Source organism: Castor canadensis, chromosome 11 (assembly GCF_047511655.1).
Source record: "Castor canadensis chromosome 11, mCasCan1.hap1v2, whole genome shotgun sequence".
Lineage (NCBI taxonomy): Eukaryota > Metazoa > Chordata > Mammalia > Rodentia > Castoridae > Castor > Castor canadensis.
Window position 1 is genome coordinate 119,137,794 of NC_133396.1, and position 13,615 is coordinate 119,151,408.

Here is a 13,615-nt window from a genome sequence, read left to right on the forward strand (position 1 = left end):
CAAAAATACCCTAAGGGGACAACAAAAAGTCAAACCCTAGAATAAAGAATTACACACCAAAAACAGTGCAGAATTTTGCTTGCTTATGTTGGCAAAGCTGTAGAGAATATGTGTAAGAATGTATTTTGAGGTATTTAGCACAAGAAGAAAAGAATATAACTTTAAGTTAGTTCTAAATTTATCATCACAGTCACTCAGCAAAAATTCTGGATTTGCTATCCTTCTCAAATAGCTGGGAATGGTGCTAACAGTGTACTCAGATGGTCCACAGAAATCTTGACACCATGTTGGACCACACTAAGTGAAGGTGAAATGCCAGAAATTCCTCAATGCAATGCAGTGAATGGATTCCAAAGATTTTGGAAGATAAGGATGCTGAAGTGTGTATATCATGTGATCAATCCCACTCATCCCTAGACTAAGTGTCCCAAAGTGATTGGGAAGACCCTCCTTACACTAAGTCCTGTGAAGGCAGCATCAACATCTATGGAAAGCTCTTTAGTCACTGATCTATGTAAGCCAGAGTTTCCATTGCAACAGCCTGTATTGAAATGCACTTTCTGACTTAAATTGGATTTGAAGGATTCTGGCAAAGGCCTTAATCTCCAGCAGCAAGGTAGAAGCTTTTATAAAAATCATCAAGGCAAGCAATCCAAATGGTTCACTTCTTTAGCAGTGACCAAGGGGTCTTGAGGACAAAATATCTGGGCAGCTCACTGAGCTCCTATTTAACTTTTTAATGAAAACTGCTCCAAACCAGATAAACAAAGGTCCTTTGTGACAAACAATGAATGGAGTTCAGACAAGATGATCCCAGTTAATTTCTCAGCACCTTCTGAGTTTATCTCACCAAGCTATTGGGCAAATCGCTGAAATGGATAGCCTTAAAAACAGGAAGGCTTTCTCCACTGGTTCACCTGCCCATGGCAATATGGATAAGATGAAAGAAAAGGTCAAATAGAAGTTTGTTCCTTTTCTTCCTTACCAATGCCATAAATCCAAAACTTCAAAGCTCAAATTACCATCATCATCAAAGATTTAGAAGATGCAGGTGAGAACCCTCTCCATACTCATTGAGCTCTTTCAGATTGGCCAGTGTTGAAGTATTGGAAGTATTGGAAGCAAAATGTGAATTTGAGAAAGCTGAATCATGAGGTGACAATTGAGAGCACCAGTTTTGAAGATGTCTCCTTACAGGAGCAAAGCAACTTAGGTCCAGTACCTGCCATGCAGCTCTTAGGCTGGCAAGAGTGTCTATTGTACCCCAATATGCAATGCTACAAGTTAACTTCTGTCATTTGGCAAGACACCTTAACATTCTACCCCAGGTTAAGATAATTAGATCAGCTCTAATTAATTCAATTCTCACAATTGAATGTACAGGACACTGACCATCTTACTATCATGTTGGCTCACTATGTTGATGACATCACCTCCTACTAGCAGAGCCTGGGGAGCTGGACATAGTAAGTCCTCTAGATGCCTTAGAAACAGATATTCATGTAGTAAGCTGGAAGCAGATCCTATGAGAATAAGAGGACTAATAAGTCAGTAAAGAAGAACATGCAGGGTTCAGTGATCTGGAAGGCATGGGATATGCACTTGCGAAGGGCAAGTTCCTGGCTCCACCATTAAGAAAGCAACACAGCATACTTTGAGTCTATTTGAATAGGAGAAGCAAAATAAGTCAGATTTGGGGTAACGCTCTAACACATTTACTAAGTAACTTTCAGCCACTGACTGTGTGAAGCCAACAGCAAGGTAATGGTCTCTAGCTTGGTAAACAGGACAGCCAAGACTTCTGCTTCAAGCTTGTGACCCAAAGATTCAAGGGAATCAAAAGATCTCAAGTTAACCAAGATGTTATATGGAAACTAAGAAATACCTCCAGAAGAATCATAAAGGAAGTCTCTTGAGTCCTCAAGGTTACATCTTCACCTGTCAAAATTCTACCTGTCTGCTAAGGCACATCTCAAACCTACCTCCTCCATGAGATCTTCCAGAACTCCCCCCAAAATATACGTCTCCTTCCTTTGAGTTTCTCAGAGAACTTCGTGTTTCTTCTCTTCCCTTAGTCATTACATTCTGCATTACAACTATTTGTGGATTTGTCTTCTCATTTTAGAACAGAAGTAGTTTGAACACTTTTCTTTGAGGATTCTAAAGCACACAGTAGGTACCCTCACAATAATATTAAGTCAGATTGTTGATGAAGTCAACACAGTGTGCATCTTCCTCTAATCCGTGATACATGTTCTGGGTGAAAGAAAATTAAAACATCAGTATCCTCTGTGGCAAAGGTGCTTACAATTAGAGATTAAAGGATTAACATCTAGAGTGCGGGAAATACCTCAGCCATTGTTTATATTGCCCGGTTTCTGTTACATCCAGGGATCTCAGCTGACTTGGATGCTAATAAACAACACACATTACATTTGGAAGTAGACATGATCAATGGAGATGGTGGCCTCATCCAGGAAAATTGGACAGAGACATGTGGGCTGGTTGTAACGAAGCACTGAATAGCCCAGCTACTGTAAGACTCAGTGTGCAGCAATGCCCTGTGCTGTTCCAATGTTCTTTTCTTGCTTTTGTTGTCAGCAATGATGTAGCTTCCAATCAGAAGATTTCCAAATTCTTTGTGTCACACATGGAAGAATCCATGACAGGACTCGTGGGTATAATTGAATTTATTAAAAATTAGGGAGAAGAATTAAAGAAGGGAGTATGGTGGGACCAGATAGAAGCTGAGAGACAAGACAGAGAGAGAGGGAGAGAGAGAGAGAGGAGGAGAGAAAGAAAGGATCTCTTTTCCAGCTGCTATTAAAACTTATGCTAATTTATGGAAAGGGAAGAACCTGGTGATTCCCAACCAATAACTGATGAGTGGGGCGGGCATGGGTGGTCCCTGGGCCAGGTGAGGATGGTTTGAGTTGTCCTTGAGCTAGGGCATGAATAACCTATACATATTTGCAATTGAAAAGAAGACTCAGAGAAAAAGAGGAATGTTCAACCTGAAATACAATATTAGTTATATATATTTTTAAGAGTCTCGAACTCTCCCTAATTCTAGCCTGCCTCACTTCCAGTTCAATTTTCTATCATCTACCTTAAGCTGGTACATTATGTTTGTGTTTTGTCACTTTGCCTTTCCTAGAAAAGACATAAGACAGTTATTAAAAGGAATCATTTCTTGTTTTCATGGAATCTGAAATGAAGATTTTGATTAAATTTCTTTGACTCATTTATAACATGTCACATTATAGTATTTTCCCTTGATAAAAAGACTTTCATGCATTTTAAATTATGGACTCCAGATTTTAAACATTGAAAATAATTCATCTTTTTGTAAATTCAATCCTTTCCATGTAGAAATTTTAACAGTTATTACTAATTGGTTTAATTGCTAAGCAATATTCTCTATCTTTCCTGACCTTCACCAACACTATTCCTCAGTTTTTATTATGCAATATGTCCTTGCTTCTTAAAATTTCATAAGGAATACAATAGAAAACAATCATGCCATCAAATTTACTGACATAAAACCATAATCATGCATTTATATCTGACTAGAAATACTACCTGTTACCATCCTTTGAAACCAGAGGACATTAACACTGCGATACACATACTGACTTTGAAGTAGGTTTGAACTCATATTGTTCCACATTCTCTCAGCTTCCCAAAGACACCCACGTCTTCATGACTCTGGCTTGATATCAAATCATACATCACATGTGGCTGCCTAAGTAGCAAAATCCAATGACAGCTCACAGGCTTTGAATGAGAGTAAAAGCTTTGGGTTAGTTGTTTTTGCAGGATGCTGTTACCTGGCCTTGCTCAGGCAAATGTGTCAGACAGATATGCTTTCTAAATGTCTCTCTCAAAATAATCAGGGGGCTCTTTCAAGGTGCTGAGTAATACTCTTAATTTATAATGCTTTCAATTCAAGAATCACAAAGTTCTCTACTCTCCTACACTGTTATGAGGATACATTCTTACAATATTTTACTAGAATTAGACATGTAATGTATCAATCCTTAATGTATAGATCAAAGCCATGGAAAAAAAGGCTGCATGCTTTCTCATCTAACAAGGCTACTTTCAGAAATTTATTCCCTGATGAGGAAGTGAGATAAAAGGAACACTTCTACACTGTTGGTAGGAATGTAAATTAGTACAACTGCTATGGAAAGCAATATGGAGGTCCCTCAAAAAACTAAAAATAAAACTACCGTGCCATCCAGCAATATCATTCTTGGGCATATATATGTATTCTAGGATGTGATAGAGTCACTTGCACACCCATGTTTATTGCAACACTATTTACAATAACCAAGCTTTAGAAACAGCCCAGATGCCCCACAACTGATGAATGAATTAAGAAAATGTGACATATATACACCGGGAAGTTTTATATAGCAATAAAGAAGAATGAAGTTACATTGCTTGCAGGTAAATGGATGGAACTGGAGAACATCATGTTAAGCAAAGTAAACCAGGCTCAAAAACTCAAAGGTCACATGTTTTCCCTCATATGTGGAATCTAGATCTGTAAGTTAAATGTATATATAGATACATATACGGTCATGTATATGCATATATAGTAAAAAAGAGAACAAAATTGTATTAGTGAGTCTATCTGAAGGGACTGCAAAAGGCAGGGACAGAGACAGAAAATGTTATAGATGAAAAATATGGAAACCACCCACATATATACGTGTGTGTGTGTGTGTGCATGTATAATATAATGCACTGTACTGTAAGCTGTTGAATATTAGGGGAGCATAGTTACAGAGAAAGAGTAAGTAATGGCAGGGTTAATTTAATTAAAACACTATATATACAGGCCTGAAGAACCAAGGCAAAACCCCCTTGGACTATCAGTATACACTTTTTACAAAATGAAAGCTAGGAAGATAAAATAAGTCTTTTCCAGTGGGAGGGATGGCCAAAAAGAAAGTATGAATGAAGGTGAATATGGTGAATGTATTTTGCATTTAGATCAGAAAATAGAAGAATCAAACCTGTTGAAATTGTTCTAAGAGGGAGAGGAGGAGGGAAGAGGGAGAATGATGGAGGGGGTAAATCTTACTAAGATATATTGTAAGCACATAGGTAAATATCGCAATGTACCCCTCCCATACAACTATTATGTGCTAATAATTTTTTTAAAAAAAGAAAGAAATTTATTCTAAGCAAAAATTATCCTGAATGATGATGACAAACATCCCTAGCAATATTAGATGCAGCATTGTCTCTAATAATAAAAACAGAAAAGAACCTAAATATCCAGCAATAAGAGATTAGCAAAGAAAATCACAGCACATTTTTAATATGCTGGATACTTAGCATTACTAAGCACTGTGATATACAAGAAATATTTGTTAACATGGGAAAAGTCACAATATATTGCTGACAAAAACTAATTTGATCACTCAAATACTATTTTGTTTAAATGTATGTCAATAACAGGTGTGCACTGACAAGGCACCACACTTCAGCTCCAATCATTTCCCTTGCACTAACACTTCTAATGGGACATGTCTTCTTTCAGACAGAAAGGAAAAATTTTTGCTCCAGAATTTCTCAGACTAGAGGTCACTGTGTCTACCTTGGTCTTTGCCCATCCCCCTCCCACTGGTATCTACCCCTGGAAAAGACCTATTTTACCTTCTTATCCTTCATTTTGTAAAAAGTGTATACTGATAGTACAAGGAGTTTTGTCTTGGTTTTTCAAGCCTGTATATATAGTGCTTTAATTAAGAGCCAGCAGGCTGACAGGTCTACCTCCACGTCCCCCATGACTGGGAGGCTTATACCATATTCAGATCTTGTCTTTGTCCGCAAGGAGAAGGATCTAAATGAGTCACTGCCCACTTTCAGGCACAGAAAGCCACTTCAACCCCGCTTTCATGGACACCTCCATCCTTTGAGATTAGTCAGATTTTGTAGGACAAGGAATTGTCCCTGGTATAAATGCCCACCCTGATCCCATATGTAATAGAGGAAGTTACAATTGAGGCCATACCAATAAGGAGTGTGACATTAAAACAAAAGAACTTTTATGATCTTTCAATTAAAAATTGAATTTTGGCCAATCATCTGAGTAGAAAGACTGAATTATCTCTTTAATTCTTTTTCTAGTCTCTCTATACAAAACGATATTACAAAATTTCAAAAAGGCAGTCAATGAGTATTCAAATCAAAATGTAGGGATGGAAAAGACTGTCAAGCAATAAAACAGTTAAAACAATGATCTATGGCTTTCCTGGGTTTTATGACATTTGTATTTTCAACTCTATAAAATTTACAATTTCTGTATTTTCTTTTTCATTCTATATGAATATTCACTTTTGGCCTCATTTTGTATTTATAATCTTATAACCTTTTTCTTAAACAAAGTTTAGGCCTCAAAAACATTCTGGATTCATTCTTGATCTGTGAGGTACTGACTGTAAGGTTGTTAAGTGATGAGGAAAACAGTAAGATTATAGGTGTTCATTTTTGTTTTGTTTTGTTTTCTGCTTTTCTGTGTTTACCACAGAAGGAAGGAAGAGAAGAACCCAGGAAAGCTTCACATAACTCTGCTCCAGTAGTGTGAGCAGTTGGTTTTCGTAGGATGAGAACGTACAGTTACATTTGTCCCTTTCTGTCCACAGTTTCTGCATCCTCTGATTCAACCAACCACCAATTGAAAAACAAAGTGTTTGTACTAAACATTTACAGACTTTCTTCTTGCCATTATTCCCTAAACAATGCAGTATAACAATTTTTCACATAGTATTAGGTATAATATATAATCTGGGGGATGTTTTAAGGTATATGAGAGAATGTGTATAGCTTATATGCAAATACTATGCCATTTTAGATAAAGGCATAGTACTCCAGAGATTTTGGTGGCCACAGAGGGTCCTGGAAGCAATCCCTCATGGACATGGAAGAACAACTGTATTTGATTGGCTACACTAGGGGTTTGGCTTATTTGGGTATTGGTCAATGGGAGGTCCCTAGTTACCTAACCAATATGCTAATTGGCTGTTTGTGATTGGCTGATGCTCAAATAAAAATTAATTAGTTATAAGAAATATCTCTAAGTTAACTTGTGGTTTATTGCATAATTGTTCCAGGACAGAAAGAACCCCAGGATAATGGCCACCTGCTTATTTTGCTTTAACATTTCTTATTCAATCCCTTCCCTTAGGGCTTGGCAAACTCTCCTGGAAGTCAGGGCCAGATGCTAAAATGTGTTGCACCATTAATCAGGCATTCTGGGTTGGCTCAGCAGGGTTCAAACATAATGAATACAGATATCTGTGCCCACCTCAATTCCACACCCTATTCTTTTCCAGTGTTTATTTGTTTATTTGTAAACACTGATTGGAGAGTTTTATTTTACAGGACGAGGTGGAGGGTTAAGGGAAAGCAGAAGTAGAGCACAGGGTATGATGTCTGTTCCCAATAACTCTCTCACATGCTGTTAGAACAGCTGGCATGGGTATTTTAAGGAGGTGTCTAGGAGCCCAGGCTTTGAAAGATGGTACCTGGTGACATTTGACTCTTCTGTTTCCTCATCTGCTAAAGGAGTCATTGAGATCATTCAATAATTGTTTCAAATTCTACAAAGCCCTCAATAAGTGTTCCTATTGAGAAAAATATGGTCCTTTGTTTTATCTATTCTTTAAGTAAATATGGTAATTTGAATAATATCTTATAGAACCTCCTGTGATAATCACCTTTAAAGATACACACATAATTGAAAAAATATATGTGTGGACATTGTCACAGAAGATTCTCAGTCTTTCTCCCCAAGGTCTGTTTCATAAAAGAGAACATTTAATGGTCTGCCTAGTTGGAGTGAGAGGGGATGTCTATTGCAACATTGAGAAATTTTTGCTTACAAAAGAAAATGAAAGAAAAATTAAAAGATATTATTGGTAGCACGGTCCCACAATCTCAGATTATCACGTGGAGAATCCAACCAGAACATTTGGGGATAACTCAACTTTTCAACATCAGCTCTTAGAAATCATTAAAAACTCAACTGCAATGATAAAATCTGTTTACCTAGGATAATAATAACCAGTCATTCTCTAATGTTTCCAACAGATATTCATAGGCATGACACAAAGTGAAAATACAAGCTGTTTCTCAGATTCTTTTGAATAGTAACCAGTCCTTAAGTTGCAACATAATATGATCTAATGAATAGGAGTTTTGTTATTTCCCAACCCCTATACATAGTCAAAAATAAAATCTCTTGACTATGCAGCAAGGATAATATATTCTGACTTATTTATACCTAGTTCCTCTTGGAAGTTCTTCCATACTCTGATTTCTGAAACTTCTCTAAGACTCTTGCATTTCAAATGCAAAACAAACTCTCGGTTTCTCTCCAGTGAACCAATTAAAACTTCCACACTTGGTGGGAGGTGGTGGTTTGAGCTTTAAGGGTAGTAGGGAGACAGGGTAAGATGAAAAACAATTGTTTTCATTTGTCTTTTTAGCTGAGGATCAAGGTGGTGAGACCGTCATTATTTCAGTAACTATCATTTTCACAAAGTGCTTTTAAAGGAATATTTTTTTCTATCACACTTATCCATAAATCTATTCCAAATCCCTCTCCTATATTCTAAAGAACATTTTGTTTTCTGGAATGGGTTACTTGTACAGCACTTTGGCACAAGACTAGAAACTAAGCATCCTAGATTTTCTCAAGAATATTCTGTGAAATATTAATCATTTGATGGTCAAATAAGAAGGGAAAATGCTACAAGTTAGACACTACTCATGGCATATTAAAAGAGATAAAAAGTACTGCTTAAAGAACTCTTCGTTAAGGTCTTGTGCACTTTTTTCTTTACCATAAAATCCTTTTCATTTTCTTATGGACCATCTATAAACATACTAAATATGGATGGTTTCCCATTGGCAAATGCTGAGTTCCAGAGCATTAAGGCAGAAAACTGCATGGGTGATATTTCAGAGTCCTCCTAGGATGTGCCTGAGGATCCTTTGACTCAGGTTCTAGGACTTTTCAAGGTGCATGCTTTTATTACTCAGTAATGAACTTTCTAAATCATGAAGTAAGCTTCAGTATCATTTTTTTTTTTCTGTACTGGGGATTAAACTCAGGGCCTGGCACCTACCACCTGAGCCATGCACCCAGTCCTTTTGCTTTTACATTGCTCTCCAAATAGGATCACCCACTAATTTTGCCCAGGCAGGCCTTGCACTCTCAATGCTCCTGTGTCTACCTCCCTAGCAGCTAGGATTACAGGTACATTCATCACACCCTGCCTAGTAAAAGTGAATTTGTATTCTAATACATTTCAACCAAACTATTAACCAAGTTCACCCTAAGTGCTAAGTATTCACTACAACATACAAGGGTAGGATTATTTCATTTTAAAATGAGGAAAGTGAGTGGAGAGTGTTAATTTATTTGTTGGAGATTGTCTTACAATACTGAACCCTATCCAGTGGGCTGCTACAATTCATTCTGATTGGTTAAGTTCCAGTTCTGATTGAATGCCAAATTGTTAATGCTTTGAACATCACCTTTAAGCATAGCAAACTAGGCACATAATTAATCATGCTGAATCTCTCTCTCTCTCTCTCTCTCTCTCTCTCTCTCTCTCTCTCTCTCTCGTTTTTATCTAACAGTGGGAATCTGGAAACTATTTATGTGACTTAGAACTAATATATGAAAATGCCCTGCATATGAAGACACACAATAAATAACTATAACTACATATAAAGCACATAGTCTATGAGAATTTGAGCTGCAATGCGTAGCAGTGCCTTTCTATCCTGTTAGGCCAAGCAAGATGCCATCGAGAGTGAAAGTGCCTGACTTCCTTTCCCTCCATCTCACCCACTTGGGCACACTCCCATTAACCATGCTGTAAGCATCCTCACATGCTCCAACCTCCCACAACTCTTCCCTAACACTGTCTCAAGTCACCACTTGGTTTAAATAAGTCAAAAATCAACTTTGACCTATGAAAATACAGAAGGGTGACTTTTGAAATGATTCAGGCACTAATGTACACCAGTTGTGTGGGGGTGGGTGTTTCCCTATTTAGATAAGACAGCACAGGAAACAAAAACCGATTTAAAGCTAACAAAAGACAGACAATGGCTTTACTCTGCATCAGAGAAACGGCTCCCAGGAGCCCCACGAGATGAGTAATGACCCAGGCTGGCTCTGAATAGAACAGCTTATTAAAATGACATCCAAAGACCATTTAGAATGAGACCCAGAGCTGGGACAGTGTTTTGTAGCATTTGTTTGTATCAAAACTAGGACAGCACTGGATGTGGTGGTACACACGTATAATCCCAGCTACTCAGGAAGCCAAGGCAGGAACATCCAAGTTTGAAGCCAGTATATGCAACCCTGTCTCAAAATAATTTAAAACTAAGACTGGCTCCCCCAAGGCCACCCGGGACAGATTCAGGGTCCCGTGACCAGCTTGGCCAAGGAGAGGAAATGGGTGCATTGAGGCCTAGCAGAGCCCCACTCACCCCAATGTCAGTGCCCATGGCGAGCAGGGGAGCCAGAGACCTGCAAGCATTTCTTCAAGGTCATCAGTTACCTCAACGTGATCAAGACCAGGGCATGGGCAAGGTCAGCATCATCAAGCACTATGTCTGTACGTCCACCAGCTCTTCTCCCAGCACTACCCAGTCACCATCAGTGTGGACTTGAACCTCAAGTCCTCACCTAGGGACAGCAGGATGCTGGTGCAACTGCAGCTGTGGGACACGGAAGGGCAAGAGTGCTTTGGCACCATGACCTGAGTACCCTATACAGATACTCTTGGTGCTTTGGGAGTCTTTGATATGCCAAGAGGTTCCACATTTGAGGCAGTCTTAAAGTGGCAAAGTGATCTGGATAGGAAAGTTCTTCTTCCCAAAGGAAACCCTATTCCTGCTGTTATCCTAGCTAACAAATATGACCAGAAGAGGGATGATGACCAGAGTCCTCCCCAGATAGACCAACTCTGCAAAAGACCATGGCGTCACTGGATGGTTTGAGACTTCTGCCAAGAGTGACATCAACATAGGCAAAGCCACCGGTTCCTAGTGGAGAATCTCGCAAAGCCCCAAAGCTTTCGTAGTGAAAAACAGGATCTGTATAAATTAAACTCAATCTGGAGACCTTGATAGCAGACTCTGGTGCTGCCACTGGGGCTCCACTTATCCTGGGCCTGCCTGGGTCCTGAGCACCTGCCTGAGAACTGTTACAGGTGATGCTGTGCTCTGTGAATCTCCCACAGGCCTCCACTGCTCACCTAAAGATGGAACAGGTGAAGCCTCACTACTAGAGGCTCTGTGACTAGCAGATGACCCATAGGCTTTGGCTGTGCCATCATATGAGGGCAAGGTTTACAACCTTTTCAGAATCTCTATTAATGACTTTCTAGTTGTAGCTTTTAGTGTAAGTACTTGGATGGTAATAAAATGTTCCTGAGGTGTTCCTGGGGGAAAAAAGGAAAGGATTGGAGATGTAGCTCAGTGGTGGAGTGCTTGGCTAGCATGCACAAGGGTTCAATCACCAGAACCAGAAGAAAAAGTAAATAAATATTATGGGAGCCTATAGAGATCATTCATTCTAACCCCTTACCCGAGCTACTATCCCTCTACAACAAACCTCAAGGCCCCATCTTGCTAAACACTGCTAGTAAGGAAATCCACATATTTTTAATGATTATGAACATTCTGACTGCTAGAAAGACATCCATTCCAAAGAGTTAAAATTATGCATGCAAAGAGTCGGGCACAGTGGTATACACCTGTAATCCCAGCTCTACTTGGGAGGATGGTGGTTTGAGGCCAGTGAGGGGAAAAGTTTGTCAAACCCCATCTCAATAAACATGAGTCTGTCATTTCAACTATGTGGAAGGTGTAAATGAGATGATCTGGTCAAGACCCACCAGAGGCAAAAATGCAGAACCTATTCAAAAAAGAATTGGGGGCATGGCTACAGGGCCTACAAACATAAGGCCCTAAATTCAAATTCCAGTACCACCAAAAAAAGTTCTACATCCCTGAAAAATTTACTCAGTGGGCCTTCTGCCGGAAGACATTTCCCATCTGTTTCCCCTAAGTCTCTCTTTCTTTAGTTTATCATTTCCACTCCCTTTGTTCCTTCTTCACACCCCACATTTTCCAGGCTCTTTACAAATCTGATCCCTGCATTTGAACTTGATTCAGTTTGTCAATAATAATTCTCTTAGTCAACAAGAGAGAGAGCAGGAGATACTAGCCTTTCTCCCTTTACAGAAAAACAGCATAATTAGACAGTTGTTCTTGAAGGAAAAGAGCTATAGGAGGGCTTGAGGATCCACCAAGAACTTGGAGCCACACAGTTGTACAAAAAAAGAGCAAATAATTGAACAGAGGATATATCTGGGGGCTGGGCATAAGAAGACAACTGGAGCTTTCTAGGATCCATACCAGACCTGTGGTGGGGACTCCAGGGTCTCCAGTAACCAGATATGTAATAATAAAACTTCCCTGCAGTGTTCCTAGTCACTGAGTACCTCAACAGCCTTAAGACAGCCACCAACTCCCAGGGCATCAAAGCAGAGGACCCCTTGGTGACACTGGAGCCCCCACGACTGCAGTCCAACCCCACTCAGTCCCCAGCTCCAAACTGCTCCATAAATGGCTGTGCACGGCCTCTGCAGCCACCACTGCAATGCCTGCAACCACATGAGACCCTGAGGCCACTCTAGCTCTGCCCCAGCTCTCCAGCTGCTCCGAAGTTTCCTTCCTGCACAATACACACTGCTACCAATCCTGCAGTGAGGATGCCTACACCCCAGGGAATAGGTGCCACCACCACTTTTTACCCCAGAGCTACAGTCCTCCCCCCACTGTGAAGAGATACCTACACTCCTGTGCCTGTGGCAGCATTACTCAGGGTAGCCAAAACATGGAAGGGACCTAAGCATTCACCAACAAAAGAGTGGATTCCACAGAGGACCTTACTCATCCTTTAGAAAAGAGGGAAATTCTGCCATTTGTGACAACTTGAGTGATCCAGCGGGTCTTTATATTAAAGTAACAAGCCACATCAGAAAAACAAGAACTGCAAAATACCACAAATTTCATGTGTGGAATGTGGAATCTAAATTTTTAAAATTTTTTCTAACTTTTGAATTATCATACAATTAATAATGTAAGGGGATTTCATTGTGATAATTACATACATACATACAGTATGTCTTGAACAAGTTCACCCCTTCCATTATATGGAATCTAATTAAAAAAAAAAAAAGACTGAACTCATTGTAACAGAGACCAGAAGGATGTTTGCCAGGAGCTGTGGTGTGGGGAAAAGGAGAGATGTTGGTCAAAGGGTCCAAATTTTCAGTTACAAGATGAATGAGCGCTGGAAGCCTAACATACAACATGGCAACAGTAAGTTTAATGATGTATTATACCCTTGAAATTTGCTGAAAGTAGATCTCAAGTGCTCTTATCTAAAAGTGGTAACTAGGTGAGGTGATGGATGTTACCTTGATTATAGTAATCATATCATTATGTATATGCATATCAAACATCATATTATACACCTTAAATACACTGATTTGTCAATCAT

General features: G+C 39.3%; 1 pseudogene; it reads left to right on the forward strand.

Annotated features, from left to right (window-relative positions):
- Positions 1 to 11,172, forward strand: part of LOC109702536 (ras-related protein Rab-32-like) — a 35,363-nt pseudogene extending 24,191 nt beyond the window's left edge.
- Positions 11,173 to 13,615: the final 2,443 nt, after the last annotated feature.